Raw genomic sequence first — 15,211 nt, forward strand, 5'->3', positions numbered from 1 at the left:
TCATTTGCGAAATTCTAAATTTTACCATTAACACAATCTTCTCCCTTAAGCCTATAAATCCAGGTATATATTAAAAAAGAAGGCTTGTGTTTATCATCTGTAAGAAGTTCTTGTTGTCTTTTATTGCAGAGAGCCAAGTGTAATCACCACAAGAGGAAACAATCCAGTTCAGCAGCAGCCTCGGCAGGAAAGCTGACTGCCAGGTGCATGAAGTGTAAGGATATCTGTGCTGGCTATGTACGCACCAAGGGTTTGATTTGCATTAAAACACTGCTGAGTTGGAGGGAAAAGAATGGAAGAGAGGACAGGTAGGCACCTACCCACCACCATCTCTCTGCCTGCTGAAAAGGTTTGGGTTTCATGGCAGAAACACAAATACAGAGTGAAGATAAATAATTAAAGCCTGGCATAATGGGCCAAAGTAATTTCTTGTTATCAGAAGAGTATTTTTTGAGTGTGTGTGTGTAACAGATGAAGCTCATTTTGAAAAATCTAAATGTGTTAAAGCATTATAGCATTTCTTCCAGTATTGGCAGAACTTGTATTACCTTGGGGAAAAAAAAAAATTACCCAACACCACTGAGCACATGGGCTTATCTGCAACCTAATACTGTTATTGTAAGGGTTTGTATAGCTCACTTCCTGCCTTTGGGCTTACACAACAGGATATTTAAATTACAAAGACTGAAGAAATGAGGCAAAATGCTCTTGATATTAAAAATTTTCTTGTTGTTCTAATTCCCCATTAAGTGAGTAGCAGAATTTATCAGTAAACACAAGGTCGTTCCTGGAAAAAAACTACAGGCAAACTAAAGGCAGCAAAGCAGGTTCAGGGTTTATCAGCTGTCCCTCTATGCTGTGAAAACTGTGTAACTTAGGAGTACAATGGCAGCTACCACCATTTACTACTGTTAACTGTCTGTCACTGTTTCCATTGTTAACTTGGTCTTCAGGGTTTAATATCTCACCTGTATCAAATTGCGCCAGGTCAAAACTTGACTCACAGGTGTGTCTGGATGGTACTTTTTTTTTTAAAACAAAAAAAAATTAAATTTTATCAACCAGAGCTGGGATGAGGACTATTTAAAAAAATATTATTTTATTGATATTGATATTTTTTTCTGTTCATTTCCCAAATCTGAACACAAACAAACATTTTACTTTTCACTCCCTTGAATCATTTTGTTAATATTCAGTTTGTGTTAACAGAGATATTTTCATCTTAGAGGTCTTTATCTGAGTGGGTTCTTCCTTCTTATGCTTTTCTGATCTACCATCTTGGAGCACTGCAAGAAAATCTTCACTGGATGTGCAGCAGACACATTGGTGTTTTTCTCTGGTGCACATTTGGGACAGAGTTTCTGTTCTATTCACAGTATTTATTCTCTTTTAGCTGGGTGACTGACTCTGGTTAGGCAGCCAATTCAAAGAAGGTGCAAAACTGCTTTCTGCAGAGATTGCTGAATGGATACAACCCTTGCTACGTGAGATACAAATGCCAAAACACAATTCCAAGCACAGGTACCAAGCGTGACTGTGCCACGGTTTGGTCTGCCAGGGTCAGCAAAGGTCTCAGGGTATTTCATTACAGCAGTAGTGAGCACAGCTCTCTGAAAGTACTGACCCATTTTGCAGCTAAAAGAAAATGAGGCTCAGAGAGAAGAAAAACTGGCTTATGGAGTGAGTGGAGAGTCCCCCTCAAACCCAGTATTTACGGCTGCAATGGGGACCAGACGCAGCAAGATACCTTGGGAGCAGGGCAGAGATCTGTTATTCCTGCATCCCCTGCTGTGGCAGCTTCAGGATAGCCAGGGAGAAGGGACCATGGCACACATCACCCTGCTGACAGGGAGGTGCAGATGCATCCAGAGGCAGCCAGTAATTGCCTGGGATTGAGAGCAGCCACATCAGCTCTGCTCAGTGGCGCAGTCCTTCCCCTCTCCTCACTTACCTGCGCTGCATGGGGAAGAGAGGATGAGTCCTACTAACCCTTGGTAAGGACTAAGTATCCACTCGTGAGCGATTTGAGTGAAATTCAACTTGGATTAATAGCTGGAGTTCCAAACCCATTTTGCATTAGTGATGAAAAAAAAGGCAGTAGGACACGGATGAATGTAACTTATTCATGGGTTTATGGGCCTTAAGGTCAGGGAGTGAAGGACTCTGCAACAGCTTTGATGGTTACATTCTTTCATTCATATCTCTGATTAAGTTTAAGTGTAAAACTCATGGAATTTCCCATTAACTGTACATCTGAGGAAGCTGCTGAATGCACTTATGCAAGTCCAGATAAGAAATTTAAGTTATACAAACTAGTCACACATCCCCTTGCTTTTGATAAAGCAGAAGAAGGACAGAAGGATTGTGTGCTAAATAAATGACATTAGATGAAGTAATGCCTTTTTTGGACATTTTCCACTTTGCATTTGGAAGTCAGGAGCATCTGGAAAACCACATTTTTTTGAAATATGGTGGGAAATTATTAAATAAGAATGTTCCTGTCAGTCTCTTGCGTGCAAATCGTGCAGGGTCTGGAAATTACCAGTGAACTTTGGAGAGAATTTTACCCTTAATATGGACTAAACACATTTGGTAGTCAAGGAGAAAACACTTGGCTACCAACCAAGCAAATACTTCCTTTTAAAAATGTTCTAGTGAGCAAGTGAAAAATGAGGTCATTCATGCAAATATTCCATTCACCAGCACTTTTTTAATAATCAGATTATGGATACTACGCCTGGCTCACAGCAAAATGGTATGAACTTAGTAGAAAACTCTTGAACATAAACTTAATGTAGTTATATAGTCCTTGCAGAAGCACTTCTGAATGAAGTAAGAAGTGTGCAGAGGTAGTGTTAATGCTCTGGCAAGTAGCTTTCTTCAAAAAAGCAAGGGTGGGAACACAGAAGGCTCCAGGAGCAGGTGCAGAGCCAGGCAATGGGTAGCCAAAACTACTGGCTTTGGCCCAGGTCCCACAGCAGAGCTCCTGGCTGTGACCTCAACAGCCACCCCTCTTTAGTCCCTACAGCTTAGGGCAGCAGTTCTTGTTCGGCAGTTCACACCAGCTTCCAGTGGCTGGCCTCTCACAGACTTGGCACTGGAACCACCACAACATTCACTGGGGTTACAAGGCAGGAGGAGAGCCCTTCCAGAGGGCTCCTGCCCTCTCTTCACAGCCCATTGACCCCTTCTTCCCACTTATGCCTCATGGTGCCTCTCCTGGGGACTACAGATGTAGATACTTGTGTTGTGTCAGTTCTACCTGGAGGAGCCTTCAGGGAGTTAAGCACCAAATGGTGAACCCAACTCTCCTAAATTCTGTAACACAAGTAAACAAACAAACCAAAACACACTTTAGCCTTAGTAACACCAAATGGAGTTGACAGCACACACTCACATGGTTCCTTCTTCTCTGGAGAAAACATTGGCTTGGACAATACTAACAGCATCATTCTGCGAGCATTTTTGGCAGCATTGTTACCGCAGTTATTTTGCAATCTATTATTTTCATTATCCCAACTTCCATCAAAATAAATAGGGTCCTGGACTCCTTAGATGATAGAGGGATTTGGCATGAAATGTTCTTATATCTTAGGGAAAAATACGTGGAGTATTTACAGAGCAACATTCTTCATAGCAATAAAAGTATGAGTGGTGGTATATCTTGCATTGCAAGAACATTGTCATAGTAGTGATGTGAAATGCAGATCTATTGCATTTGACTTTATAAAGCCCCTAGGAGCAAACAGGATGTTTGCACCACTGATATTAATGGGATCCTTTGCAATAAAAACAGTTCTTGGGAATCTTTTGAACAGCTGAAGGAATCTAAGAGTTGCTGGCGTATGTGATAACTGCTTTATTGAGTGAGTACGTCTCTGCTTTTGTCAGAGAAGCAAATGAAAACGTAAATAGAAGGGGAAAAAAAAAACAGATAAGGTATTGCTCCACAAGAACATTCAAAACAAAGAAGTATCTTCCAAATAGCCTGTTCTCTTCAGGAAGCAAGAAAAGTGTTTTAGAATAAAAGTGCTGCTTATTCCTGAATGAGGCACCCACATAGGGAGCTGCTTTAGTTTGGTTATTCTGCAAACAATTCCGATAGCAAAAGCTCTGCCAGCCGGCTTCCTTGGAGAGGAGGGGGGAGGAGGTCTTCACTACATTAGGAGCCTTTTGTTGGTCTGATATGGCTATATTCCTCATCACACTGGTGTTCAGCAGGGTTTCCAGGATAAAACAGAAATCCAAATAGAAATCCAAATACCCCTTTCTGTCTCCTTGAAAGTTTGTTCTGATTTGAACAGAATTTGTGTACTTACCAGACAATTGAATAGTGTAGTTTAACACTCAGCCTTTTCTGCGTTCGTTTTAAAACACAGAGGGGGGAAAGCAAGGGGGATTATACTGTAGGAAACAGAGAGGCAAAAGTGCACTGCATATGACTAAAATATCTTCAAATCCTTGCTACAGAAGTTTCTCAAAACCTTGCCGTCTCTAAGTAAGGTCTTTGTTGACATGAGTGCCTTGCTTGTTACTGAATGCTCTGGGTTTATTAGCTTTGGAGTTTAACGAGAGAAAAAAGGCAAATGCCTCACAAAATCTGCAGTGGACCAACTTCCCTAACTCACTTCTGTCTTTCAAACCCTATGAAAGCAACAAATGAGACGCCGCCTGCAACTTGTTGTTATAAGTCAGGATAATTTTATGCTGATAATTTTATGCTAATGATCCTGAGTGTTTGTTTCAGCCTCTTTGTCTCACTAGAACAAATTCTGTTGGTTGATTCGTGGATCCAAATGTGAAAAAAGGAATCATGAATTTTGTGTGATTTATGAGGAAATTAGAAAAGTAGCCAATTTGGCATAAAATTGTGCAGGGAAGAAAAATGGTCTATCAGCAATGAAAGAAATAGTGGAAAGTTTTTGGAAGAGTTCCTGTTCTCAAAATAATTTCCCCCAAAATTCTGCATATTTATTATGACTTATACTGTTGCAAACTACTGCAGCTTCAGATGTAATCATTGTACTTTTACTAATTTTTAATTTATGCCAGTTCAGAAATACAGGCTGACACACACAGTTTCAGGAGTAGCAGACACACAGCAACATCTTAGCTACCCACCCCAATCTAGTATTTCCTGATTTTACTTTAGGATGTGGGCAGTAGTATGCTAAAACTAGGCTAATGACACACATTTCTGATTTGAATGAGATCCAGAAGGTAGAAAAAAGGTTTGGGAGCTTCTGCATGCTGAGTTTTTTGTCTGGCTCACTGAAAGGTTAGAAAGCTCTGGCAAACTTTTACTCCAGCCTGTGAATGGATCTGTGTGGATGGACTTTGGTGTAAGTTGCAGCATCTCTGCAGTGAGGCAATAAACTCTGGGATTTAGACTCTAAAGCATCTCTATTTCTCATCTGCAAGTTCCTGTGTGCTTTCAGCCAAGTAAATATCTGATGCTGGTTAACTTTTACTGTTCCTTCTGCTGCTCGTCATTGCAGATCCACATCCGAGTGCTTATGGCATATTATGTTACAGCCAACCAACTAACTTCCTCTCAAACATGTTACTTCTACTCTGTTGCTTGTGATATTGATGGCTGTTTTGACCTTTGCAGTTCTCTAATTACTGAAGCCTTAAAATAGTACACATCAGGTAAAATATTCTCTTTTTGAAGTTCCTTTTTCCTTGCATGCCTGAGCTGAAAGACCATATAAACTAAGATTATTCAACCACTTTAGACCACTGCACAGAATGTCAAGGGAAATTTTGTTAGCGAGGACAAGTGACTGTTTTGTTCCACTTTTACTTTGGAGGTATTTTTCACCCAGCAGAAGATAGTACAATGATGTATTTGCCATGCCGTTCCATAAATCAATTAAATTCTTCTCCTTGCTAAACCCCAGAAATGAACTTTTGTGAAACTATTTTGTTTTTCTGTAGTCCTTTATTTAAAATTTGTGTAACAGCCCCAGATAACACATTGTTTAGAGCTGGCAACCAATTTGCCCAGTTTTAGCAAGCGCCACATTTGCTGCAACATCACAGGTCATTTTTAGCTATTGTACGTCTTTGTCTGGTCCAGTCAGAAAAGCGCACAAGCACTCCAGTACTATCAGTTATGCTTGGAGGAACATAAGAAGGGCGAGGGGGAGGGGAGAGGAGGAGACACAAACTCAGAAATACCCCGTTTTTCTGCTTTGGGAGAGCACAGCCCGCTAACAGCCAGGTCCAGCCTGCCAGAAAATCAGTGTACTGCAGTATCCCTATTGGTAGTCAGAATGGGAAAACCTGAGCCACAGAAATACGCCCTCCCAATGATCTCTGTCTCAAAGAAAAAAAAAAAAAAAAAAAAAAAATCTTAAAAGTCGCATCATTATTGAATTTGTCTTCCTTGAAATTAATTCTACTTTGTGGCCTAGTTCTTTTTTATTTCTGAACCTATTATGGGCCACATCTGTGGAAGTCTGATCAACTATTCTGAAACCAGCTGCTGCTGAGATTCTTTCAGTTAAGCTGAAATTAAGAACAGGTTTGTGGGCTCCCTACCTGCTGTGAAGCCGTGATGTAGTTTATAAAATTACATATGGGTGAGAAAATCTGACTGCCAGGGCTGGAAAAGTTGGTACATTTAGCATGAACCTAAAGTAGGGGTGTACAATGAAGCTGTACTTATTTGCAATATTAACTTTTTCTGCTCTCTTCCTCAGTGTCATTGTAAAAGCAATATTGGATAATTTGCTTTAAAAAAAATGTGGGTTTGAGAGGATCAAAGCACAAAAAATCAAAATCAGGCTATATCCTAGCAACTGTGTTGTCAGTAGGGGCAAATATGAAAGACATTAAAAATGTTGATTTTTCAAGAAAGGTCTCCAAATTATTTCTGCCATAAGGAAAAGCCCATTGCATGCCGTACATGAGATGATGGAAACAAACACCAGTCATCTTTTATCATTGATGCAATTACATTGATAGCAAGGAGACAACTTGTATGAGTAGAAAGTAAAGAGGTTATGACCACATCTGACACCTGATACAATTTGTCAACAGATATGACCAAGTTGCTTATTGCTGTTACGCATTAATAGACATGTCAGATCGTGAAATATGTGCACCTCTCCAAATGGAAAAATATTTTCAAATCCTTTCACTAGATTTATGTCTGACTAAATTAACAGGGTGCAAGAGCTTGACCTCAATCCATGCAAACCCCGGGGTATGCTGGTGTGTAAAACTTTGGTGGCTGCGGGTGTATTTTCATAGTACTCTGGAACTCTGGAAGCAGCCTCACACCACACAGCTACTGAGCCATGATTAGAGAGGAAAGAAAGATTGTTGTGGTGCACATCAGAAGTCAATGTATTTAATCCAAGTGTATAAGCTTGTTATTAATTGAAACCATTTTGTTTTGGAGTGGAATTTGTGCCACCCACAGAAACTCTAGAAACACACCAGTGTTAGAATGGTCCATTTTCACTGGAGTCAGAAATGTGAGATTCTTTTTTAAAAGCATTAGTGGGAATGGTTCTGTGTGGTGATCTGCACACATAGATGGGTATTAGAGCTGCCTGTGCCTTCCAGTTTGTAACTTCTGCACGTGTGTTTTGTATCTCCAGATACACCAAGAAAATTCTGGTCTAGAATGTAAAGATGATTTGTCATCAGTTTTGTGTGCTCTTTTTTCTGACCAAGCACAGTTTGAGAGCAAAATCTCTGTCTTACATTTAAACAGAATTTCAGACAGATTTGTAATAACTGAAAATATTAATTGGCACAAAACCTGAGTAACTCTGAGCAAGCACACAGAAAAAGAGACTGACTTCCCTAGATTACATTTCACAGACTGTATTTGTGTATGTGACATGTACACACACACACATATGCACACACATATATATGAAATGTAATCCAAACTTGGCTTGTTTGCCTGTCTTGAAGTATTTATCCATGCTTTCAGCCTTGCTTTTACAGAGATGGCCTTTTTCCTCACTACCATAGTGTTTCTTGGGAACCTTTTCTTATCTAAACTTCCACCAATCACTCCTAAGGCTAAGTTATGCAGACAAGTCATCGCGCAGAATTTCATCAAACTGCCATTTTGCCTAACTTGAGAAAGCCTGGTCCCAAACGCTGAACAAATAATTTATTAGACCATAGCAAAAGTAAATAAATGCTTTCCTGCTCCAAATATTTCATTAGCCAGAATTATTATACATGCAAGTCTATAAATAGTAAAACACGTATTGAGCCATTAATATCGCTGACATTCTCATACAAAATACTGTAATTTAAAGAATTTGAAACTGGAGGATATCTCCTGGAAGATTTCTGGCAAAGATAAAATGAGCAAATTGTCTGCAAACAAATTAGTCACCCATGGAAATGGTACACTACTAACGAATTAAACATTAAGAACATCATCTCTACCTGAAATTTCTAATGACATTGATGATACTATGCAAATATATCCTGCATATCTTTTAAGTCTATAATTTCTTACACCGTTTCAGTTTTGCTTTTAAAACCCAGAAGTGCTGGGCTCAGCAGAAGAAATGTGAGAAAATCTCCTATTTAAAATTACATGGACAGAGGAACTCTGCTGGTGACTTTCCGTGAAATTAATATACCGCTTGATTGTTTTTAAGGTCTCTGCATCTTCTGAATTTTTAATTGCCTTTCCATTAAAGCGGAATACCCCATGTGTACTAAGCTTGAGATGGGTTCTCCAGTCCTTTCACTCCTTTAGCCTCCTATTTTCTTACGGGAACAAGGAGTGTAGGACTGGGCCCTATGGAAGCAAAGATGGAAAATACTAAGCATTTTAAGCATTACTCTGTCAAGTAATAGAGCAAGCACTGTGTTCTGTATTCTCATGTTTTACTGTCTAAGGAAAAGAATCTGTACAGACTCCTAGAGAAAAGGAGTAGGTCATAAAAATCACATTTTTAGGTGGAGGAGTTGAGAAGTCTCATGCACCTTTCATTGCTCTGACTTGTCAATTTTCGCCATATGGAAATTGTTAGCTTAATACTGTAGTTCTAAATACTGCCCAGGAATGCTGATTTATAATGGATTTCTTACTCTTTGTGTAAAGAAATGCTAAAGTACTATATAAACTGTGATTAGAGAATCTACACACTTGTGTTATAGGCGTGTGCCTGGGGTGGATTCTTAGGCTCAGAGAGGTGACATCTGCCTTGGTCCACTCACAGGTAAATCTGGCAGCAGAGAACTCAGAATTCCCACAAAACGCTGCACTTCTGGAGTAACTGGGAACCCAATTTGGTCAGAAATTGAAAAACTGTGCGGGAAAGATGCTGATGCATAAGGGACAAAATCCAGACATTCCAGATGTGTTATTTGCTATTGAGGCACTTAAAGACACCACATTAATGTAATGAAGCTGCTTTTGAAGAAAAGGCAACGTGCATTTTTTAAAGTGCGTCCTCCCTATATTTTGACCAGCTGCTATGCATGTCTAGTTATTTTTTTCCCTGTAAATTATAATTAAATTTGATTGTCCCAAATACATCCCACTCAGGCATTCATGCTGAAAGCAGCAACAATTGTCAATGACCTTTAACACGCCTGCTATACAAATTAGTGCAGATCATTAATCACACATAGCTTACATTTTATGATTCGTGTATCCTTCATTACCAACTTTCCCCTCTCGCTCGCTGCCCCCTACCCCCACTGCTTCCCTTTATTCCGAGGGGTCTTGTAATAAGCACTGGAAAGGGCAGGATTTAAAGCCTCCCCCGCCCCAATTTTGTTTTCTTCTCGTTGCCGGAGCAGTTCTCGTCCCAAGTGCAAGACGGAAGGAGGGAGGGCGGCGCGGGGCCGGTGCGCCCAGGAAGGGCCGGGCCGGGGGCGGGGGGCGATTCCGGAGGGGAGCTCAGAGCCGGGGTGCCCGGGGGCCATGGGGTGCTGCCGGTCCGGGACGTCAAGATAACACCGTCCCTCCGTCAAAAGCGCTCCGTGTCAACTGTACGTCATCGCACATTATGAGACAAAGAAAGCAAAAAAAAAAAAAAAAAAAAAAAAAAAAAAAAAAAAAAAGGCTCCATCCACACCCTTGATGTCTAGTACCGAGCGTTAAATTAGGCTTCCCAGCCATAGACTAAACACACTCCCCTCGCCTGTGGCACACACAGATTTGGCGTGATTAAACAGGGCTTCGCAAACAGGCAGGAAAACAAGAATTTAACTTTTCAGCCATAGGAGGGGGGGGGACCAGGGGGGCTTGTTGGTTGCTTATATTTTTTTTTTCTTTCTAAAGCCATATGGCAGATTGATTTGTTCGGAGGTCTTTCAACTTCCCCAGCGTGGCTGTTGAACAGTATTCCTCTTTGATCTTGATTGAGCACTTTAATGTTGTTGTTTCTGCGCATTTCAATAGATCCATAAATATTTTACCAGTGGAATTCGCCCAAAAAAAAAAAAAAAAAAGTTTCTCATAGAAATGCATCTGGGGCAACTCCAGCCCGCACCTTTCGCAGCGGAGGAGGTACGTGGGAACCGGGGCGGCGGTGGGCAGAAGCGCCACTCCGCGCCCGCACAACGCGGTGCCCACCTTCCTCCCCCGCTCTCCCGCAGCGCCCGGGGCGGCGGCACCCGCACCCCAACTTTGCCCCGCGCAGACAATGGTCCCCGGCGTGTGCGTGCGGGCTCGGCACCGACCACACCAGCGCGGCCGCCGGGGGACGCGCGGCGGCGGCGGCGGCGGCGGCGGCGGCGGCGGGGCGGGCGGGGCGCGGGCGCGGCGGGGGCGGTGCGCGGGCGCGGGGGGCGGCGGGGGCCGGCGGGGCCGCCCCCGCCCGCGCCAGTGGAGCCGCTCGGCGGATCATGTGCAGCGCGGCGCCGCTCGCATGCGGCGCGTGGTTTCACCTTCAGAGCGGCTCGGCGCGCCCTTCCCCGAACGCTGCCGCCGCCGGCCGCGCAGGAGGTGAGGGGCGGCGGGGCGGGGGAATGGCCCGGGGGGCGGGGGGTCCTCGGGCTGTGCCCCTGGGGGGGAAAAAAAACCCTCAACTTCGCGCCTCGCCCCGGGTACGGGGACTGTCCCCCCCGGTCATCGGAGCAGCTCCAAAATGGTAACTTTGCGCTGTTCCGCGAGGAGGTCGGGTTTGCTGCAGTGGTGGTGCCGGGGGGTGGGGGAGCCCTGCGGGCTCCGGCAGCCTTTTGGCTTTGTACGCTCCGTCAGGGGCGGTGAGGGGAGGCGGATTGCGATATTAATCCATTAAGAGACAAAGAACAAATTGCCGCACTTTAAAGTAAAAAGCTTCGGCTGAAGAAGGTGGGTGATGGGTCGTCGAGCCCCGAGTAGCCACTTCAATTATTAACAGTGGGCTGTTCCCCCCTCTTTCTCCCCCCCAGCCCCGCTAATATTGATCCAGCGTGTGCGTGAAATGCCCGATGTGGGGCTGTGCTCGTGGCTGTCCCCCCTTGTTTGCGAGTCGCTCTCGCTTCCGTGGCGAGTCGGTCGCTGCATGATCCCCGTTAGAGAAGTACACAGTTTATCAAAGGAAGTTGGGGGTGGGCGGGCGGAGAAAACAATTATTCCCATATAGACAGCGAGGAGGACTCGGAGGACAATGTCTCCGTAGCGATTATTTCCAGAAGAGGAAAAATAGCCCGTTTGATGCGGCTGGGGTGGGGGGAGGGAGGCAGGGAGTTTAATGTACATGTTAAAAAAAAAGGGGGGGGTCGAGAGGAGGGAAGGAAGGGGAGAGAGATAGGGAGGGAGAGAAAAGAAGAATAGAAATAATGCAGTTCCAGACATTTTGTGCTATAAAAGCTTTCCTCCTCCTCGTCCCTCCCTCCCTCCCCCCATTACTATCTTCGGTGATCATTAGCATAGCGCCGAGTCGCGATCCTAATGCGAATTAAGCACTTGGGCAAGTTGAGGAAAGTTTGGATGGGTAACTTTGCTATGAGGGAAGAAGGTGGGGTGCTAAAACTGGCAGTACGTGTGGGGAGGCGTGTGGAGCATGACAGCCGGCCGTTGTTTTTCCCCTCAAACCAGCTAACCTCTGCAATTAACTGCTGGAGACAAACCCTGTGTTTTAAGCCGAAAAGTGTCGGTTTGGAGTCAGCACCATTTATTAGGAGCGTTAATAAGCTCCCATCAGCAGACAGGGATCTTCTGGGGAATGCGCATTGTGTGTGCCCACAGCTTATCCTTTACATTACCCCTATAGATACGGAGGCGCTCGGGCACTGGACGTGCAAATATAATTTTGCTCGGACTACTTTTGAAACATTAATTCTGTTCTTTATTTAATCCAGATGCAGGGTTCCCCTCCCCCCAAGCCCCCCCGCATTTGCTGCCTTATTGTTGGGTGTACATTTTCTGAAAAGGCGACTGGTGTAACCTGTGGAATTTGAAATGCAAATAAAAGCCTGTGGGAGTTGAGGCAGAACAAATCAGCATTTATAAAGTGAAAAAGATTTAATGTCTTTGAAACCACTGCGAGATTTTTTTTTTTTTAATAAGAACTGAATCGTGACGTCAAGTCGTTTGGGCAAGATTTTTAAATTTTTTTTTTTTTTAATGTCTGAAACGCGGGTATGCGAAGTGCTTACAGGAAAAACAGATTACAAGATTAACATCTGTTAACATGATCGTTTATCTCCAGCCAAAAATAGGTCAGTCCTTTCTTAAGGAAACACGATTGCTGGGCGCATGATTAAATAATGAAATTAGGCTGATGAGTTCATAAATTAGACGATGTGTCGACGTGGGTTAGGATCCGACCTGTGACAAAAATATGTAATTCGCGGTCCGCCGGAGAGCGGTGCGGGGTCAAAGTCCCTTTTTGGGGAGAGGCGCAACTCTCTCGCCGCCTCCTCCTCTTCCTCCTCCCCTCGCTCCCCATCGCCGGGCGCTCCCCGCTCGCACCCAGCGTCTCCCCCGGCTGAGGAGCCGAACTCTCCCAGCGAGCAGAGAAGTTTCCTCGGCGGGGAGGGACGCGGGGGGTGCCGCGGTAAGGGGGGGTTGGGGAACGGGGCCGGACGGACGCCGAGCCGAGCCCCCGCCCGCCGGCGGCCCCGCCTCGCCGGGGCGGCCCTATCGCTCGGGCCCGCCCCCCGCCACCGCCCGGCCCGGCCCAGCCCCGCTCCGCTCGGCCCCGGGGTGTCGGGGCGCGGCGAGGTGGGACAGGGAGCCGCCGTCTTCCCGCGGCCTTCCCGCTGCCCTGCCCTGCCCTGCCCTGCCCTGCCCTCAGCGCACCCCCGGCCCGGCCTCGTTCCTGCTGTCCCCTCGCCGTTCCCCCCGCAGCGCTGGGATCCGGCTTTTTTTTGGAAGTGGGTGCAAAAGTGCCCTTATGAAAAAGCTCGTCGGGCCCAATCGATATTTGGATTTTTTTGTGGGGTTCATTTTAATATTTGTATTATTTTGAGGCGGATTCACCGGTTTCTGGAGAGTGTCTCCCCAAAAGTGGCGGCTGGGCGCCGTACTCAGGGCCGGCTCCTCGGCGGCCGGGGAGAGGTCCCAGAAGCCCGCCCGGCAAAGGGCCGCTGTGCTTTGGCCCCATGCCACGGACTTTATTTCATGCTTGCTGCACTAAATGAGTTAACAGCCAAAGGGTTTTTCATTAACTCGACTTGGCAACCGTGTATTTCGTCGGCTTCTCCCCCCACCAACATCCCCCCCCCCCAAAAAAAAAAAAAAAAGAAAACGTAATTTTAAGCAAAAACTGAGTGACATAACATGGGTTGATTGTTGATTTTGATTTGGGAGGGGGAGTCTTTTTCAAAATCTTATTTCAGATTTCCCTTGTGCCCCCATCCCTGGGCATGGTGTATGGGTGGGATGATAGCTGAGAGTTTATTTTGTGAGATGTGCTGTGTGTCCTGATTTTTGACCATTGCTTTCCAATGGTATTTTAAGGCCCTGTGTGTCCCGGACCAAGCAGGAGGATGCTGACCCTGTGGCAGGGCAGCTGTCCCCCATGAGCCCTGCGAGAGATGTGTGGATGGGGCTGGGGGGGAGTGTGTAGGTGTGCATGCTGGGCTGTACAGGTGTGTTAGGTGTGCATGCTGGGCTGTACAGGTGTGTAGGTGTGCATGCTGGGGAGCTGGGTGCTGCGTGCCAGGCAGGTGCGGGCAGGGCAGGAGGGGTGTTGCAGCAGGTGGATAGGAGTGTGTGTGCACAGATGCAGGGCAGGGATGGGGTATGGTGCATTGCTGCATGGGAGCCAGATGTGTGTGCCTGTAGGTGCTGCTGGGGATGTGTATGCCCGGGAAAAGGAGGCAGATGTGGCTGTGGGGTGGGGGAATGCTTCACTGACGCAGGTGCCCGTGTGTGCTCATGTCCCCGTGTTTGTGGCAGTGTCCCGTGGGCAGGTGTGGGGAGTAGTGCAGGCTGGCTTCTCTAGGGAGGCCCCCATGTGCTTACCCCCCTGGCTGGCTGCTGCCAGTGGGCCGAAAATAACAGCGTTGTAAGAGGTGTTGGCTGTTTTAGGAAGGAGCAGTGCCAGGGAGGGGCGTTGCTAATGAGAGCAAAAGTTTCATCTCGGTGGGGGAGTATGTTGGTAGTTTTGCTCCAGTAGTTTTGTCCGTGGCAGCTGGCCGGAGAAGTTGTCCGTCAGTGAATGTTGTTGCTTCTCTGCCAAAGTGTCTTTCACTTCTGTCACAGCAAACCCACCATCATCAGCTTGGTCGTCTGCTACTCTGTGCACCCAGCCTTGTCCCACCAGGGTGGGCACAGTGGTTTTTGGAGCTTTGCTCTGTTGAAACGGGAAGCTGAAGTTGCATAGGAGCACCCGTGGTGTAATTAGTATCAAGGTGCAGATATTCCAGGAGGCGTCTTCAGTTTCACAAGAGCAGCTGCCATAGCCATCTTGAGTGAACTCTGTATAATAAAGTCATTTGCGTGGGGCTCTGTGTTACTGGCACAAGCACACCTTTACTGGCTCCTGGTGTAAAGTGGTTTTTAGTTATCTCTGGAAATTCTTGCCTGGGGTTTGTTTTCAAGCCTTTAGTTCCTATGAAGCTGAGTGGTGTTGAAGTGACATCTAGTTAGTGATAAGTACTGTGCAGTCTGTGTGAACAATAGGGCATTATAGCCGTCCCTCTAAACTGTTAGATTAATATGCAAAGATAACGCTTACGGAAAAGAGAGAAAAAATAAAGCATCAGTGAAAATAACATTGTCGTAAGGAATGATCTAAAATATGTTTAAAGAGAGGAGTGGTCTTAGTTAGCACAGCAC

At 45.4% G+C, this 15,211-nt stretch overlaps 1 protein-coding gene across 2 annotated transcripts in view; it reads left to right on the forward strand.

Moving 5' to 3' along the window:
- Positions 1-10,811: 10,811 nt before the first annotated feature.
- The window catches only part of ZNF516 (zinc finger protein 516), a 101,465-nt gene continuing 97,065 nt past the window's right edge, over positions 10,812-15,211 (forward strand). The window contains exon 1 of one of the 2 annotated variants that reach the window (XM_071456277.1): positions 10,812-10,945. The gene's annotated coding sequence lies outside the window, so the exon portion shown is untranslated. Of the gene's footprint in view, positions 10,946-10,983; positions 11,091-15,211 lie in introns of those variants that run through there. The other variant, XM_071456285.1, reaches the window with a different exon arrangement.

This window comes from Agelaius tricolor, unplaced genomic scaffold, assembly GCF_023055355.1.
Source record: "Agelaius tricolor isolate 1412-34295 unplaced genomic scaffold, bAgeTri1.0.p SCAF_2, whole genome shotgun sequence".
NCBI classification, from domain to species: domain Eukaryota; kingdom Metazoa; phylum Chordata; class Aves; order Passeriformes; family Icteridae; genus Agelaius; species Agelaius tricolor.